The sequence below is a fragment of the Panthera pardus genome, unplaced genomic scaffold (genome assembly GCF_024362965.1).
Source record: "Panthera pardus isolate Hobbes unplaced genomic scaffold, ASM2436296v1 HiC_scaffold_15, whole genome shotgun sequence".
Taxonomy (NCBI): domain Eukaryota; kingdom Metazoa; phylum Chordata; class Mammalia; order Carnivora; family Felidae; genus Panthera; species Panthera pardus.
The window spans coordinates 34,127,942-34,145,629 of NW_026526710.1; positions in this window are offsets into that span (position 1 = coordinate 34,127,942).

Genomic DNA, 17,688 nt, shown 5'->3' on the forward strand with positions numbered 1-17,688 from the left:
TAAATACATTTTTTTCTGCCATCTTACATCTGCCTAGCATAAATCATTAGTCACTTTCCTACAAGGTTTTGCTTAGAGCACATTTGTTAGCCTAGCGTCCTTCTTACTAACAACCTACTCCTGATATCACAGTGAATGCTATCTGCATGCACGTGCCTCATCTATTTCACTTTCTATAAGTGATCTTGGGCAATCATCCCTGGTCCCAGGCTCAAGGAAGCACATCTCAAAAGCCCAATGTTCTTGCTGTTTCGGTATGTCAAACTGTCAGTAATGACTGCTTCAAAGACTAGATCCTGTGATCTAAAAAATCTTACAACATTTTGCTGCCACTGACTTCAGTTTGGCAGTCTAGATGGAAGAGACTATATCATACTTATACTATAATATAACTGTAATGATATACTATAATAACCATGACTTCTTTTTCTCTTCAAATTAACATACTGTTCAAGTAGTTCTTCCTTTTATACATTATCTTTTATAATTCTAATAATCCCTCTATCAAAGTACTATCTAAGATAAGAAAAAAATCAGTGTGAATAAAGAGAGGATATTAATATACACTGTGGCCCATGGCAAGTATGCAGATAAGTCTCTGAACAAATGCTACCCATTAATGCTTTTTTTAGTTACTGATGTACGGTTCTAAATTAAAAAAAAAAAAAAGAAAAAGGAGCATTGCAGGTAAGAAAAGGATGTCTAATTCCCCAACACACAACCTCTGGGCTTATATGAAGACCAAAGCAGGAATCAATAACTGCAATATCAGAAAATACTGTTAAAGAAGTAACTATTAAATGCTGGGTTCGTAAGAGAAGGCACCCAAATTATGAACAAACGTTTCTTGTTATTGATGTCCAGGCGGTTGACATTTTTAGATTGTGGCATCTGAAAATTTTAGAGAGCAAGAGATACATAGAATTAGCTTTGTCAGCATATTTTCTGGCATGGTGTTGGTGTTAGAGTTAGTTAGAATACTGGGGATGGCTTGTTTTGTTGGCAGTGTAGGGACTGCTGAGGGATAAAGCTTTTGGGTTGACACTATGAAGCTAGAACCCTGTGTGGCACAGCGTGGCCTGCTCTCTTGGCAAGTGTGGCTATAAATTCTCTCCCAGAAGGACTGAAACAAGGTGTTCACCCACTATTTGTAGAGAAGACTACATTTTCCTAACATGCCAAGCATCAGTATGATAGCTTGTAAATGTTTGCACATTTGCCAGGTAATATTAAAATTTACTATTCTTGGGATTTATATGTGTTTATAATTAGGAAGAAAAACTTTTTTAAAATTAATTTATTTTTTTCAATATATGAAGTTTATTGTCAAATTGGTTTCCATACAACACCCAGTGCTCATCCCAAAAGGTGCCCTCCTCAATACCCATCCCCCACCCTCCCCTCCCTCCCACCCCCTATCAACCCTCAGTTTGTTCTCAGTTTTAAGAGTCTCTTATGCTTTAGCTCTCTTCCACTCTGACCTCCTTTTTTTTTGGAAGAAAAACTTTTATACGTATCCTTGGATCATTTATATTTCTCCTCTTGCGTTTATCTTCACGCCCTACCGATTGTGCCACAGGTGAATTTCTGATTTTTCTATAATTGATTCATCTGTTTTTAATTCATAGATCTTTCATTATCATATGTTATTTACACATTTGATAAAATGTAACCGAGCGATTCACTCCTTATCTTTTAATTTGGCTTAGGATATTTTATGATGAAAATTTAAATTTCATCAAGTTTTCCTTATGGGTGCTTTTCTTGGGTTCAGCCTTTGAAAAGCCTAAAAGTAAAAGAGACTTTGTTTCTTAGAATGTACGAAATCACCACTATGTTCTTCTTATCATCTGATTGTTACTTTCTGAGAGTTTTAGGATGTGTCTGGTAATAAAAAGAGTGGAGTAGTTCATTATTTTAGTAAACTATTTCTAATGACATGAATGAGTAGGAATAATTACTTTCCACACGGAGTGATGAGGCACCATAATAAGAGGCTGTTATCTTACTAAGCAGACAGTGGTACGAAGACTAGTGCATTTTAGAGCAGGCAAGCTGAGAATGGGCACTTCCATACAAAGACTGAAACACCTTATTCTCACACATTTAGCTATATTGAACCATCTTGGATTTTGGTCCTGAAAGACTGAGCTTCCTGGAAAAACATGATAGGTAAATATAAATAACCTCATATTTAAAGATTATATACTCTTCACCATACCAAAGATTCTGATGTCTTATCTACCTCTGTTCCTAGAAGGAAGAAAGAAAATTTAGAAAGAAGAAAATAAAACCTCTTTGAAAATAATTGCCATGACAATAACAAATGCCATGTGATCACTGTTCATAACAATGTTGTCATTTTAACTCATGTCCGTTACAATTAAGTTAAAAGTGTGTATCTGTTAATTCAGTCAACATGTATTGAACTCCAGTTATTGTCCTCTTTCTGATTTCATAGAGATTATATTCTCACTCTACTACTAGGAGACAGGCCATAAAAAAAATAAGGAAACAGGAAAACATTAAATAATGATAGTGCTATGGAAATAATTAAAATACAGTGATGCGACATATATGCCAGAGTTGGATGGATGGTTAGGGAAAATATCACTGAGGCAGTGACATTAAACCTAAGATCTACATAACAAGAACCACACTTACCCCATTTTTTAAATCCCCAACAAAAGATATTTGCTCCTTTAACAATTCAATAATGCAAAATCACTATTGGGATTATTAAAATACCTGGAATATTGAAATAATATTTATTTGAGACATTTGTTTTCTATGATAATTTATATATATTTCTATAATTGTGTCAGAATTATTTGAAATTATAAGAATAATCCTTAGGGGCACGTTGCTGGCTCAGTTGGAAGAACATGAGATTCTTGATCTCGGGGTTGTGAGTTCAAGCCCAAGTGGGGTATAGAGATTACTTAAAAATAAAGAAATCTAAAAAAATAAAAAATAAAACAAAATCCTTTTAAAAGCAATAAATGGGTTTGAATATGGGTTGCAAGTTAAGGACATTGACTATTAGAAACCCAGAATGTATAACTTTAAAAATCACCAAAATATAAATATACGGAAACAAATGAAAATGAAAATACAACAATCCAAACGCTTTGGGACGCAGCGAAGGCAGTCCCGAGAGGAAAATACATTGCAATCCAGGCCTCTCTCAAGAAACAAGAAAAGTCCCAAATACAAAATCTAACAGCACACCTAAAGGAAATAGAAGCAGAACAGCAAAGACACCCCAAGCCCAGCAGAAGAAGAGAAATAATAAAGATCAGAGCAGAAATAAACAATATAGAATCTGAAAAAACTGTAGAGCCGATCAATGAAACCAAGAGTTGGTTTTTTGAAAAAATAAACAAAATTGATAAACCTCTAGCCAGGCTTCTCAAAAAGAAAAGGGAGAGGACCCAAATAGATAAACTCATGAATGAAAATGGAATTATTACAACCATTTCCTCAGACATACAAGCAATTATCAGGGAATACTATGAAAAATTATATGCCAACAAACTGGACAACCTGGAAGAAATGGACAAATTCCTAAGCACCCACGCACTTCCAAAACTCAAACAGGAAGAAATAGAAAACTTGAACAGACCCATAACCAGTGAAGAAATTGAATCAGTTATCAATAATCTCCTAACAAATAAGAGTCCAGGACCAGATGGCTTCCCTGGGGAATTCTACCAGACATTTAAAGCAGAGATAATACCTATCCTTCTCAAGCTGTTCCAAAAAATAGAAAGGGAAGGAAAATTTCCAGACTCATTCTATGAAGCCAGCATTACTTTGATTCCTAAACCAGTCAGAGACCCAGTAAAAAAAGCGAACTACAGGCCAATATCCCTGATGAATATGGATGCAAAAATTCTCAGTAAGATACTAGCAAATCGAATTCAACAGCATATAAAAAGAATTATACACCATGATCAAGTGGGATTCATTCCTGGGCTGCAGGGCTGGTTCAACATTTGCAAATCAACCAATGCGATACATCACATTAATAAAAGAAAAGATAACAACCATGTGATCCTGTCAATCGAGGCAGAAAAAGCATCTGACAAATTCAGCATCCTTTCTTAATAAAAACCCTTGAGAAAGTCAGGATAGAAGGAACATACTTAAACATCATGAAAGCCATTTATGAAAAGCCCACAGCTAATATCATCCTCAATGGGGAAAAACTGAGAGCTTTGTCCCTGAGATCAGGAACACAACAGGGATGTCCACTCTCACCGCTGTTGTTTAACACAGTGTTGGAAGTTCCGACATCAGCAATCAGACAACAAAAGGAAATCAAAGGCATCAAATTGGCAATGATGAAGTCAAGCTTTCACTTTTTGCAGATGACATGATGCTGTACATGGAAAACCCGAAAGACTCCACCAAAAGTGTGCTAGAACTGATACATGAATTCAGCAAAGTCGCAGGATACAAAATTAATGTACAGAAATCAGTTGCCTTCTTATACACTAATAATGAAGCAACAGAAAGACAAAGAAACTGCTCCCATTCACAATTGCACCAAGAACCATAAAATACCTAGGAATAAACCTAACCAAAGATGTAAAAGATCTGTATGCTGAAAACTATAGAAAGTTTATGAGGGAAATTGAAGAAGATATAAAGAAATGGAAAAACATTCCGTGCTCATGGATTGGAAGAATATTGTTAAAATGTCAATACTAGCCAAAGCTATCTACACATTCCATGCAATCCCAATCAAAATTGCACCAGCATTCTTCCTGAAGCTAGAACAAGCAATCCTAAAATTTGTATGGAACCACAAAAGACCCCAAAGAGCCAAAGTAATTTTGAAGAAGAAGACCAAAGCGAGAGCCATCACAATCCCAGACTTTAGCCTCTACTACAAAGCTGTCATCATCAAGACAGCATGGTATTGGCACAAAAACAGACACATAGACCAACGGAATAGAAGAGAAACCCCAGAACTAGACCCACAAAAGTATGGCCAACTAATCTTTCACAAAGCAGGAAAGAATATCCAATGGAAAAAAGACAGTCTCTTTAACAAATGGTGCTGGGAGAACTGGACAGCAACATGCAGAAGGATGAAACTAGACCACTTTCTTACACCATTCACAAAAATAAACTCAAAATGGATGAAGGACCTGAATGTGAGACAGGAAGCCATCAAAACCCTAGAGGAGAAAGCAGGAAAAAAACCCCTCTGACCTTAGCTGCAGGAATTTCTTGACATATCCCCAAAGGCAAGGGAATTAAAAGCAAAAATGAACTATTGGGACCTCATGAAGATAAAAAGCTTCTGCACAGAAAAGGAAACAACAAAACTAAAATGCAACTGATGGAATGGGAAAAGATATTTGCAAATGACATATCAGACAAAGGGCTAGTATCCAAAATCTATAAAGAACTCACCAAACTCCACACCTGAAAAACAAATAATCCAGTGAAGAAATGGGCAGAAGACATGAATAGACACTTCTCTAAAGGAGACATCCAGATGGCCAACAGGCACATGAAAAGATGCTTAATGTCACTCCTCATGAGGGAAATATAAATCAAAACCACACTCAGATACCACCTCATACCAGTCAGAGTGGCTAAAATGAACAAATCAGGAGACTATAGATGCTGGTGAGGATGTGGAGAAATGGGAACCCTCTTGCACTGTTGGTGGGAATGCAAACTGGTGCAGCCGCTCTGGAGAACAGTGTGGAGGTTCCTCAGAAAATTAAAAATAGATCTACCCTATGACCCAGCAATAGCACTGCTAGGAATTTGCCCAGAGGATACAGGAGTGCTGATGCAGAGGGGCACAAGTACCCCAATGTCTGTAGCACCACTTTAAACAATAGCCAAATTATGGAAAGAGCCTAAATGTCTATCAACTGACAAATGGATAAATAAGATGTGGTTTATATACACAATGGAATACTACGTGGCAATGAGAAAGAATGAAATCTGGCCATTTGTAGCAACACTGGAGGGTATTATGCTAAGAGAAATAAGTCAGTCAGAGAAAGACAGATACCATATATTTTCACTCCTATGTGGAGCTTGAGAATCTTAACAGAAGACCATGGGGGAGGAGGAGGGGGGGAAAAGTTACAGAGAGGGAGGGAGGCAAACCATAAGAGTCTTTTAAATCCTGAGAACAAACTGCGGGTTGATGGTGGGTGGGGAGAGGGGAAAGTGGGTGATGAGCATTGAGGAGGGCACTTGGGATGAGCACTGGGTGTTGTATGGAAACCAATTTGACAATAAATTATATTTTAAAAGTTAAAGGGATAATATCTATAATCACTCAACAGTAAATGAAAAACTGAGGTATAAATATAAAAAAGTGTACAGAATCTATATGCTGAAAATTATAAGATGCTGAGAAAGCATATCAAACAATGTCTAAATAATTGAAGAGGTTTTCTCTGTATATGAACTGAAAGACTCAACATAGTAAAAATATCAATACTCCCCAAATTGGTCTATTGGTTTAATGCAACTCCTATCAAAATCTCAGCATGGTTTTTTTGTAGACTTAGACAAGTTTATTGTAAAATTTATTTGAAAAGGCAAAGCACCTAGAATAGCTAACACAATTTTGGGAAAGAGATAAGTAGGAGGATTACTCTTCCTAATGGTACTCCGTAACCAAAGTAATTAAGACATTGTGGTATTGCTGTAGGGATAGACTCATGGCTCAATGAAACAGAAAATGGGCCCAAAAATAGATCCAGAAAAATATGCCAATTTTCTTCAACAAACAGTACTGAAACATTTGGATATCCATAGGAAAATAAAATGAAACAAGAGCCTGGACCTAACCATCAAATCTTGTACCAAAAAATAACTAAAAGTAGATTGTGGACTTAAACATAAAACATAAAACTATTTTTAAAATGTACAAAATCATCAGAGGAAATTTTCAGGACCTTGGATTAGGTTGAACAGTTATTAGAGTTATCATCAAAATCATAATTTATGAACAGAAAAATCAATAAATTGGACTGCATCAAAATCAAAGATTCTGGTAACAGAATGAAAAAAAACACTACAGACTGAGTGAAAAATATCTGCAAACTAAATATCCTACAAAGAAGTTCCTATGATCTCAATGTTTGTTTCCCCCCAAAATTCATATGTTGAAACCTACCCCTCATGTGATGGTACCAGGAGGTGAGGACTTTGGCAGGTGATTAGTTCAAGAGGTTAGAGCCCTCATAAATGGGATTAGTGCTCTAATGAAAGAGACCTCCACCAAGCTCTCTAGTCCTCTTCCCACCATATGAGGACACATCAAGAAGGTGGCAACCTACAGCTCAGAAGAGGGCTGTCACTAGAACCAGACCATGCTGACACCCCAATGTTAGACCTCCAGACATCAGAACAGTAAGAATTAAATTTCTGTTGGTTATAAGCCATTCAGCCTATGGTATGTTGTTATAGAAGCCTGAATGGGTTAAAAGAGGATGGGTGTCTTTAATATATTAAGAACCATTAAAACTCAACATTTAAAAAATATCGTTAGACAATAGACAAAAGAAATGAACACTTAACTGAAGAAGATGTACACACAGCACATAAACACGTGAGAATCCATTCAACCCTATTAGCTATTAGAGAAATACAAATAAAAACCAAAATGAGCTATCCATTTTGAATAGCTACGATGAACTATAATGGCAACACCAAATGCTCTTGAAGATGCAAGGTGCCTGGGTCACTCATACATTACCAGTAGGACTGTAAAATGATTCAGCGATTCTGGAAAATCATTTGTCAATTTCTTTTAAAATTAAATATACACTAGGGAAATGCTGCCATATGAGGGAGGAGGGAGTTGTGGGCTCAAGCTGGGGACAAAGGCAGGAGTTAGAGCTTGGAGGACCTCATATAAGTCACACTGAGGGAAGCAGGGAGCCCCTAATAACTTTCCATGGTGGATGGCAAGGTAGCCTTCATGTGCCGTGGTTATTTTTCACTTTGATTTTTTAAAACTAGAGACTTGCCAACAACTATCGCATTGTAGATATTAAAACATGTCAACACCTAGAGAAAAATATGTCAGAGCATTAACTCTGGAGCTAATGTACCTGGATTTAAATCTTGGTTCTACCCCTTGCTGCCTATGTAACCTTGGGCAAACAGCTCAGCGCTTTAGTGCCTCAGTTTCCTTGTCTATAATAGCAGAATTGCTTCAGAGAAATAAATGAATATAAAAAATGCTTAGAAGTCTGCTTAGAATACAGCTAATGTTCTATCAGTCTTTCATGTTCTCATTTCTGATAAGATCCTACACATTACAATCCTTTTGACCATGGTCCTCAAAACCACACTGTTTCGTACCAGGGGAGGTGGTTCTCCTAGACTGTGTCCAAGGGGCCTCATTACCACATATGGTAAGGTTACTAAGGTGCACCTTGTTAAAATACCTGTTCTCTTTTAACTCTGTCAGCAAGGACTCCAAGGAGACCATTAAAGTGACACTCCAGGGTAGTTCAGAAATGTTTTCTGCATCCTCTGCCCCCAGCTGGACAGACCTGTCAAGGTAGCCCGAAGAAAAAGCCTGTGTGGAGACCAAGCTTATCTTTGACTTCCTCTACTCTCCCTGGAGAGGGTCTTCCAGGCTGTTTGACCTCAGCCAAGGCACTCCACTTCTTTGAGGCTTAGTCTTTTCACCTATAAAAGAAAAAAAAAATGTGTGCTTACCATAAAACCCGGTGATAGCACTTGGGTATTTATCACAGAAAAATGAAAACTTAGGCTCAAGCAAAATCTGTGCACAATGTTTATAGCAGCTCTATTCATAATACCCTTAAAAAACCCTAGAAATTAGTCAAATGCCCTTCTGTTAGTGATTAATCAGTTAAACTAACTGGTTTATCCGTACTATGAAATACTACTCAGCAATAAAAAAGTGACCTAGTAATTCATGCAACAGCATTAGTCGATCTCACAAGGGTTGTTACCAGTGAAAAAAGTCCATCTCAAAAGTTTACATACCGTATGAGTATACCTTCCATAACATTCTTGAAATAACACATCTGTAGAGATGATGAACAGCTTACCCATTCCCTTGGTTTACGGATTGAGAGGGGAGTGAGAAGGGGCATGAAGAATAGTATGTGGGAGGCTTGCAGAAGAGTCTGGTTTCTTGATTGTGGTGGTATTTACACAAAGTTACATGTGTGATAAAATTGCATAGAATTGTATACCTATATATGCAGTTATGTCCGTGTAAGACATACTAAATCTGAATCAGCTTTGTGGATTGTACCAGCGTTAATTTTCTGGTGTGGATAGTATACTATAGTTATGCAAGATGTTGCCATTGGGGTAAGCTAGGTGAAGTATGCATGAGATCTCCCTATCCCTTTTTTTTTTTTTTTTTTTTTTTTTTTTTTTTGGCAACTGCTTTGACTTTTGACATCAGCTGCCTAGAATGAAACCAAACTTCACAGATAAGGGTACTGCCCTCCACAAGACTGCCCTCACTTCAGACACCTTCAGACTTCAGACAGCTGTGAGTTCACCCCTGAAAGTTCAGGGGTCCACAGAGCACCGTCCCTTCTGAAAAGCTAGCTTCAAATTCGGTTGTTCCCCGTATCCTCTCAGGTTTAATAGTTTGCTAGAATGATTCTCAAAACTTGGGGAAAACAGTAGACTCATGATTGCAGTTTTATTTTAGCAAAGGGATGCAAATCACAGCCAGCCATAGATGGATAAGATACATGATAGATGATAAATAGAGATAGATATATAGATAGATGATTAAGACTAGATTAGACTAAATAGATAATAAGCAAATAAGTAAAAAATATATTGCAACTACTAGTAGAATAAAATATTGGGGTGAAGATCTGTAAAACCATGAAACAAAATCCAGGCACCCCAATAAAGATTACCATAATTGCTACACATACAAAATTAAAACAGGAAAAGAAAATACATAAAACACGTTAAAGTAGTAGTAAGACAGTAATGTAGTAAAAGGCTAGTAATGCTCATATACATACTCTTTATATACAAGAAGTCCGTATAAGTAAGAATATAAAACACAAAAATAGCAGGGATATTAATTAATAGACACATTTTAGGAGAAATAAATAAATTCCTCCAACAAACATATGTAACAAGTCAGTATCACCAAAGTAAAATACTTTGAGATATTACATTTCACTGATAAGATTGCCCAAAGTTTATAAGATCGATCATCTTTTGTACTAGGAGCGGAAAAAAATGGCCTCACACACTGTGGAAGTTTTCTCTAAATAAAGCACATTAAAATTCAAATTGACATAAAAGGCTCTTTGCAATGTATGTTGTTTCCTAATCTCAGTGGGCACATATTAGTATACATTTTACTTCCTTTATTAACTAAAAAAAAAAAAGGAAAGAAAAATGTTTCCCTGATGCAAATGGAGTTTTCTCAAAAACAATAGTAGCACGTTGTAAGGTTTGTTACACTTACATATAACCCAGTGCTCATTATAACAAGTGCCCTCCTTAGTACCCATAACACATTTAGCCCATCCCCCTACCCCCTTCCCTCCAGCAACCCTCTATTTATTCTCTATAGTTGAGAGTCTCTGATGGTTTGCCTCCTTCTCTGTATTTATCTTACTTTATTTTTCCTTCCTTTCCCCTGTGTTCATCTGTTTTGTTTCTTAAATTCCACATACGAATGAAATCATATGGTATTTGCCTTTCTCTGACTGACTTATTTCACTTAGCATAATGTACTCTAGTTCCATCCATGTCATTGAAAATGGCAAGATTTTATTCTTTTTGATGGCTGAGTAATATTTCATTATATATATGTGTGTATATATATACACACATATATATATATGTATATATATATATACACACATATATATATATAAAATACATACGTACATATCTACACATCTTCTTTATCCATTCACCAGTGGATGGATATTTGGGCTCTTTCCATAATTTAGCTATTGTTGATAGTGTTGCCATAAACATTGAGGTGCATGTGCCCCTTTGAATGACTATTGTTGTATCTTTTGGATAAATTCCTAGTAGTGCAACTGTTGGGTTGTAGAGTAGCTCTATCTCTAATTTTTGGAGGAAACTCCATACTGTCTTCCAAAGTGGCTGCACAGTTTGCATTCCCACCAACAGTGTAAGAGGGTTCCCCTTTCTCCGCATCCTCGCCAACATCTGTTGTTTCCTGAGTTGTTCATTTTAGCCATTCTGACAGGTTTGAGGTGGTATCTCATTGTGGTTTTGATTTGTAGTTCCCTGATGTTGAGTGACACTGAGCATCGTTTCATGTGTCTGTTAGCCATTTGTATGTCTTCTTTGGAGAAATGTCTTATTCATGTCTTCTGCCCATTACTTCACTGGATTTGTTGTTGTTGTTTTTGTTAAGTTTGATAAGCTCTTTAACAATATTGGATTCTAGCCCTTTATCCAATATGTCATTTGCAAATATCTTCTCCCATTCTGTAGGTTGCCTTTTAGTTTTGTTGATTGTTTCCTTCTCTGTGAAGAGGTTTTTATCTTGATGAAATCCTGATAGTTCAATTTTGCTTTTGTTTCTCTTGCCCTCTGACACATGTCTAGTAAGAAGTTGCTACAGCCATGGTCAAAGAGGTTGCTACGTGTGTTCTCTAGGAATTTGATGATTTCCTGTCTCACATTCAGGTCTTTCAGAAAAGGTGCAATTCTTTAGTTACTAAATGAAGATACCTCTGATCTTGCCTTTAACTGTACATGCTATTACCTTTAGATCCTTATTTTAAAGTATAAGTTTTCACTTAATATTTCTAGTGAATAGTTAATGAAATTTCCCAACATTTAATCAGTTTTGGAACCTAGATTTGGTTGAATCCCACAGCTTCCTTCTTTGTTTGGTTTTCTTCTTGCTTAGGTATATATTTCATAGTTCTTTTAATGAGAGCCTGTGTAGGTGGTAAATTCTTCTGGTAGTTGTTAGCATGAATCTTCTTTATTTTTCATTTAGTCATGAATAATAATTTATCTGTGTATAAAATTTTAGGTTATTTCCCTTCAGCACTTTCAATTTATTGTTCTATTGTCTTTTAGCATTTATCGCTGCTGATGTCTCTTGTTTTAATTGGTCACACCATGATTGGTAATAGGTTGTTTCTCTGACGCCTTTGAAGATTTTCTCTTTATTCTAATGTTCCACAAGTTTGTCACTATATGTCTATGCATTTATTTAAATCATTCTCTGAGTACTTGGAGTAGACTTTCAATCTGGAAAATTTTAAGCAATTACTTCTTCAAATTTCATTGTTCTGACAGTTGTTCCATTCTGCTCTTGTTGAATTTCTGGTTGCATGAATGGAGAAGCCTCACTATTTATCCATCTTTTCTAGGTGGTTTTTCTTTCTTTTTTCTTTCTTTCTTTTTTTTTTTCGTTGTTTCCTTTCACTTTTGTTTCTTTTGTTTTACAATCATTTCTGGGTGATTTTTCCAGTACGGTTTTCTAATTCACCCCTCTTAAACTCTGTTCTAGAGTTTATACCAGGCTTTATTGCCCCCTTCTGGAAGACCCAGGGCTTTCTTTAGCTGCACTCATTCTTTGATATTTCCATTCCGGTAAGTCGTTCGGTTTCAACTTTGAATATAGTATTTGTTACTGCTTTGTGTCTGAAGCAGAAGGGATAATTCGCTGATGAATTAAATATATTAGTTTGTACATCTTACAACTGATTTTTAACGTTGCATGTTATAAAAACTTGATGAAATATTTAGCATTCTATCGTACAAATGCATGTTATATACACATCCTTGCCTAAAAGAGCTGAAATGGATCATTTGAAATGTCTAAATAAGTTTTAAATTCAAAGCAAAAACACCGTAAGACATATGGAGACAAAGCTGTTAAAATACTTAGTTCATCAACAGATGTCATAGTGAGTCATTACAGTAACCACCACAGTAAAAATTGAGTACTGAATTTTTTACTTTGTTCACATTTTTTTGAAATAATTTTAACAACTACTCAGAAAACAAGTCTAAGTTACTAAAGTATACCCAGTATTTCTGACATTGCTTGAACACCTATAGAATTTTATCTCTTTATTATATTTTATTACAGAATAGCAAATTTGAAGTAGCATCTCTTGGTATTTTTCAGTTATTACAAGCCCTTCCACTAATTTTTCTGGAAAACTGAAGCTCTGTCACTACTTCTTTGGTTAACGTTAACTCCTTCACTGTATCTTCTAACGATTTACATCTTCTAATAGAAAACACTTCCAAATTCAGGAATTGCTTTCCTTCCCAATAGAATTATAGCTTCATGCATTGTATGCAGGATGCTTGAGAGGTCTCATCACTTGATAATTCTATCCATACTTGCTATTTTTTTTACTATGATACCAATGAGAGCTCTCTTTGAGAAGTAGTTGTATATAGTGGAAAAGAACATGCAATCTGCAGGCCAACTGCTGATGCTTCAAGTGTTGACCCACGAGCAAGTTCCTAAATCACAGTATGCCAGTTTCTTTAACAGTGAAATGGGGATAGTAATAGTGTCAAACTCGTTGAGCCGTTGGAATGATTTAGTGAGTTTCATAGTGCTTAGAATAGTGCCTTGCATGTAAAAATTGATGAAGAGTTTATTTTGATAGGTATAAAAGTGATGGCCATAAAAGCTATTCAAAATGTGCTTAAAACATATTAATTTCCTCTTATAACCAAAACTAATACTGATTGTTAGTCTAAATTAATTACTTAAACTACTTTTTAGGGAGTGATGTTGAAATGAGAAAAACGAACATATGAGAAGTATCTTGGGAATAATTTATGCAAGTCTGTGTCATAATTGTTTATAGCATACTAAAATAATAAGGAATGAACAAGCAGTACTCAAAAACATAATGTTCTTTAAAGGGTAAAATAAGTTTTGGGTTACTGTTAAAATCAATTACCACATTTCTTTGGTTCTCGTTTATTAAAATATTTTAAAGGAGCTAAATGTAGATCTTTTAGGATACTTTTAGTGGAAATCCTGTATTAAACACACAGCTTTTAAAAGTAAACTTTATTATGGCAAAGTTTTAAAAGAATTGCATTCAAATAAGCAAATTAATAATTACGTATGTTTTCATTATTTCATTTTATCTATTTTTCATTAAATGTACTGAATATTACCTAATTTCAAGCAACTTTCATTTTGTCAATTTTATATCAGAGCATACTAGGTTATTTGAACATAAATTTGTGATACTATTAATTTCATGGCAGTGTATTCAGATGTAAACCAAAAGAGACCTAGTTATCGAAAATCTGAATTCATTTTGCAACATATTATTTAACAAACTAATATTTTAAAAAAATTTTTTAATGTTTTTATTTATTTTTGAGAGAGAGAGAGAGAGAGAGAGCATGAGCAGGGGAGGGGCAGAGAGAGAGGGAGACACAGAATCCGAAGCAGGCTCCAGGCTCCGAGCTGTCAGCACAGAGCCGGATGCAGGGCTCAAACTCACGGACTGCGAGATCATGACCTGAGCAGAAGTTGAATGCTCAACTGACTGAGCCACCCAGGCACCACCAAACTACTATTTTTTTAAGTGTATTTATTTTGAGAGAGAGAGAGAGAGAGAGAGAGCGCGCCAAGGAGGTGTAGAGAGAGGCAGAGAGAATCCCAAGAAGGCTTTACATTGTCATCACAGAGCCCAACATGGGGCTTGAAGCCATGAACCATGAGATCATGACCTGAGCTGAAAGCAAGAGCTGGACACAACCAATTGAGCCACCTAGGGGCCCCATTAACAAAATATTTTAAAATAAAACTCCTATGCCAACAGAAATATGACAGAAGGTTTTACACTTCTAGTCATATTTGCAAAATGAAAGATGCACCAACAACTTGATAGCAGTTTTATGTGAAGAAAAATATTCACATAGTCCATGTACACTTCTAGATTTCAGAAAAGCTAACATATGAAAAGAAAACGTGTATTTGTAAGTTGAAATGTTCCCTGTATATATTTCTATCGTGATTTATATATGTAATACAAAATACTTAATTCTAAGCACTTTATTTATTTTTTAATATGAAATTTACTGTCAAATTGGTTTCCATACAACACCCAGTGCTCATCCCAACAGGTACCCTCCTCAAGACCCATTACCCATCCTCACCTCCCTCCCACCCCCCATCAACCCTCAGTTTGTTCTCAGTTTTTAAGAGTCTCTTATGTTTTTGGCTCCCTCCCTCTCTAACCTCTTTCTTTTTTTTCTTCCCCTCCCCCATGGTCTTCTGTTAAGTTTCTCAGGATCCACATAAGAGTGAAACCATATGGTATCTGTCTTTCTCTGTATGGCTTATTTCACTTAGCATCACACTCTCCAGTTCCATCCACGTTGCTACAAAGGGCCAGATTTCATTCTTTCTCATTGCCACATAGTACTCCATTGTGTATATAAACCACAATTTCTTTATCCATTCGTCAGTTGATGGACAGTTAGGCTCGTTCCATATTTTGACTATTGTTGAAAGTGCTGCTATAAACATTGGGGTACAAGTGCCCCTATGCATCAGCACTCCTGTATCCCTTGGCTAAATTCCTAGCAGTGCTATTGCTGGCTCATAGGGTAGGTCTATTTTTAATTTTTTGAGGAACCTCCACCCTGTTCTCCAGAGCGGCTGCACCAGTTTGCATTCCCACCAACAGTGCAAGAGGGTTCCCGTTTCTCCACATCCTCACCAGCATCTATAGTCTCCTGATTTGTTCATTTTAGCCACTCTGACTGGCATGAGGTGGTATCTGAGTGTGGTTTTGATTTATATTTCCCTCATGAGGAGTGACATTAAGCATCTTTTCATGTGCCTGTTGGCCATCTGGATGTCTCCTTTAGAGAAGTGTCTATTCATGTCTTCTGCCCATTTCTTCACTGGATTATTTGTTTTTCAGGTGTGGAGTTTGGTGAGTTCTTTATAGATTTTGGATACTAGCCCTTTGTCTGATATGTCATTTGCAAATATCTTTTCCCATTCCATCAGTTGCCTTTTAGTTTTGTTGTTTCCTTTGCAGTGCAGAAGCTTTTGATCTTCATGAGGTCCCAATAGTTCATTTTTGCTTTTAATTCCCTTGCCTTTGGGGATGTGTCAAGTAAGAAATTGCTGTGGCTGAGGTCAGAGGGGTTTTTTCCTGCCTTCTCCTCTAGGGTTTTGATGGTTTCCTGTCTCACAATCAGGCCCTATATCCATTTTGAGTTTATTTTTGTGAATGGTGTAAGAAAGTGGTCTAGTTTCATCCTTCTGCATGTTGCTGTCCAGTTCTCCCAGCACCGTTTGCTAAAGAGACTGTCTTTTTTCCATTGGATATTCTTTCCTGCTTTGTGAAAGATTAGTTGGCCATACTTTTGTGGGTCTAGTTCTGGGGTTTCTATTCTATTCCATTGGTCTATGTGTCTGTTTTTGTGCCAATACCATGCTGTCTTGATGATGACAGCTTTGTAGTAGAGGCTAAAGTCTGGGATTGTGATGGCTCTCGCTTTGGTCTTCTTCTTCAAAATTACTTTGGCTCTTTGGGGTCTTTTGTGGTTCCATGCAAATTTTAGGATTGCTTGTTCTAGCTTCAGGAAGAATGCTGGTGCAATTTTGATTAGGATTGCATGGAATGTGTAGATAGCTTCGGGTAGAATTGCATGGAATGTGTAGATAGCTTTGGGTAGTATTGACATTTTAACAAGCAGAACAGCAAAGACACCCCACAACCAGCAGAAGAAGAGAAATAATAAAGATCAGAGCAGAAATAAACAATATAGAATCTGAAAAAACTGTAGAGCCGATCAATGAAACCAAGAGTTGGTTTTTTGAAAAAATAAACAAAATTGATAAACCTCTAGCCAGGCTTCTCAAAAAGAAAAGGGAGAGGACCCAAATAGATAAAATCATGAATGAAAATGGAATTATTACAACCATTTCCTCAGACATACAAGCAATTATCAGGGAATGCTATGAAAAATTATATGCCAGCAAACTGGACAACCTAGAAGAAATGGACAAATTCCTAAGCACCCATGCACTTCCAAAACTCAAACAGAAAGAAATAGAAAACTTGAACAGACCCATAACCAGTGAAGAAATTGAATCAGTTATCAATAATCTCCTAACAAATAAGAGTCCAGGACCAGATGGCTTCCCTGGGGAATCCTACCAGACATTTAAAGCAGAGATAATACCTATCCTTCTCAAGCTCTTCCAAAAAATAGAAAGGGAAGGAAAACTTCCAGGCTCATTCTATGAAGTCAGCATTACTTTGATTCCTAAACCAGACAAAGAGCCAGTAACAAAAGCGAACTACAGGCCAATATCCCTGATGAACATGGATGTAAAAATTCTCAGTAAGATACTAGCAAATTGAATTCAACAGCATATAAAAAGAATTATTCACCATGATCAAGTTGGATTCATTCGTGGGTTGCAGGGCTGGTTCAACATTTGCAAATCAACCAATGTGATACATCACATTAATAAAAGAAAAGATAACAACCATATGATCCTGTCGATCGATGTAGAAAAAGCATTTGACAAAATTCAGCATTCTTTCTTAATAAAAACCCTCAAGAAAGTCGGGTTAGAAGGAACATACTTAAACATCATAAAAGCCATTTATGAAAATCCCACAGCTAATATCATCCTCATTGGGGAAAACTGAGAGCTTT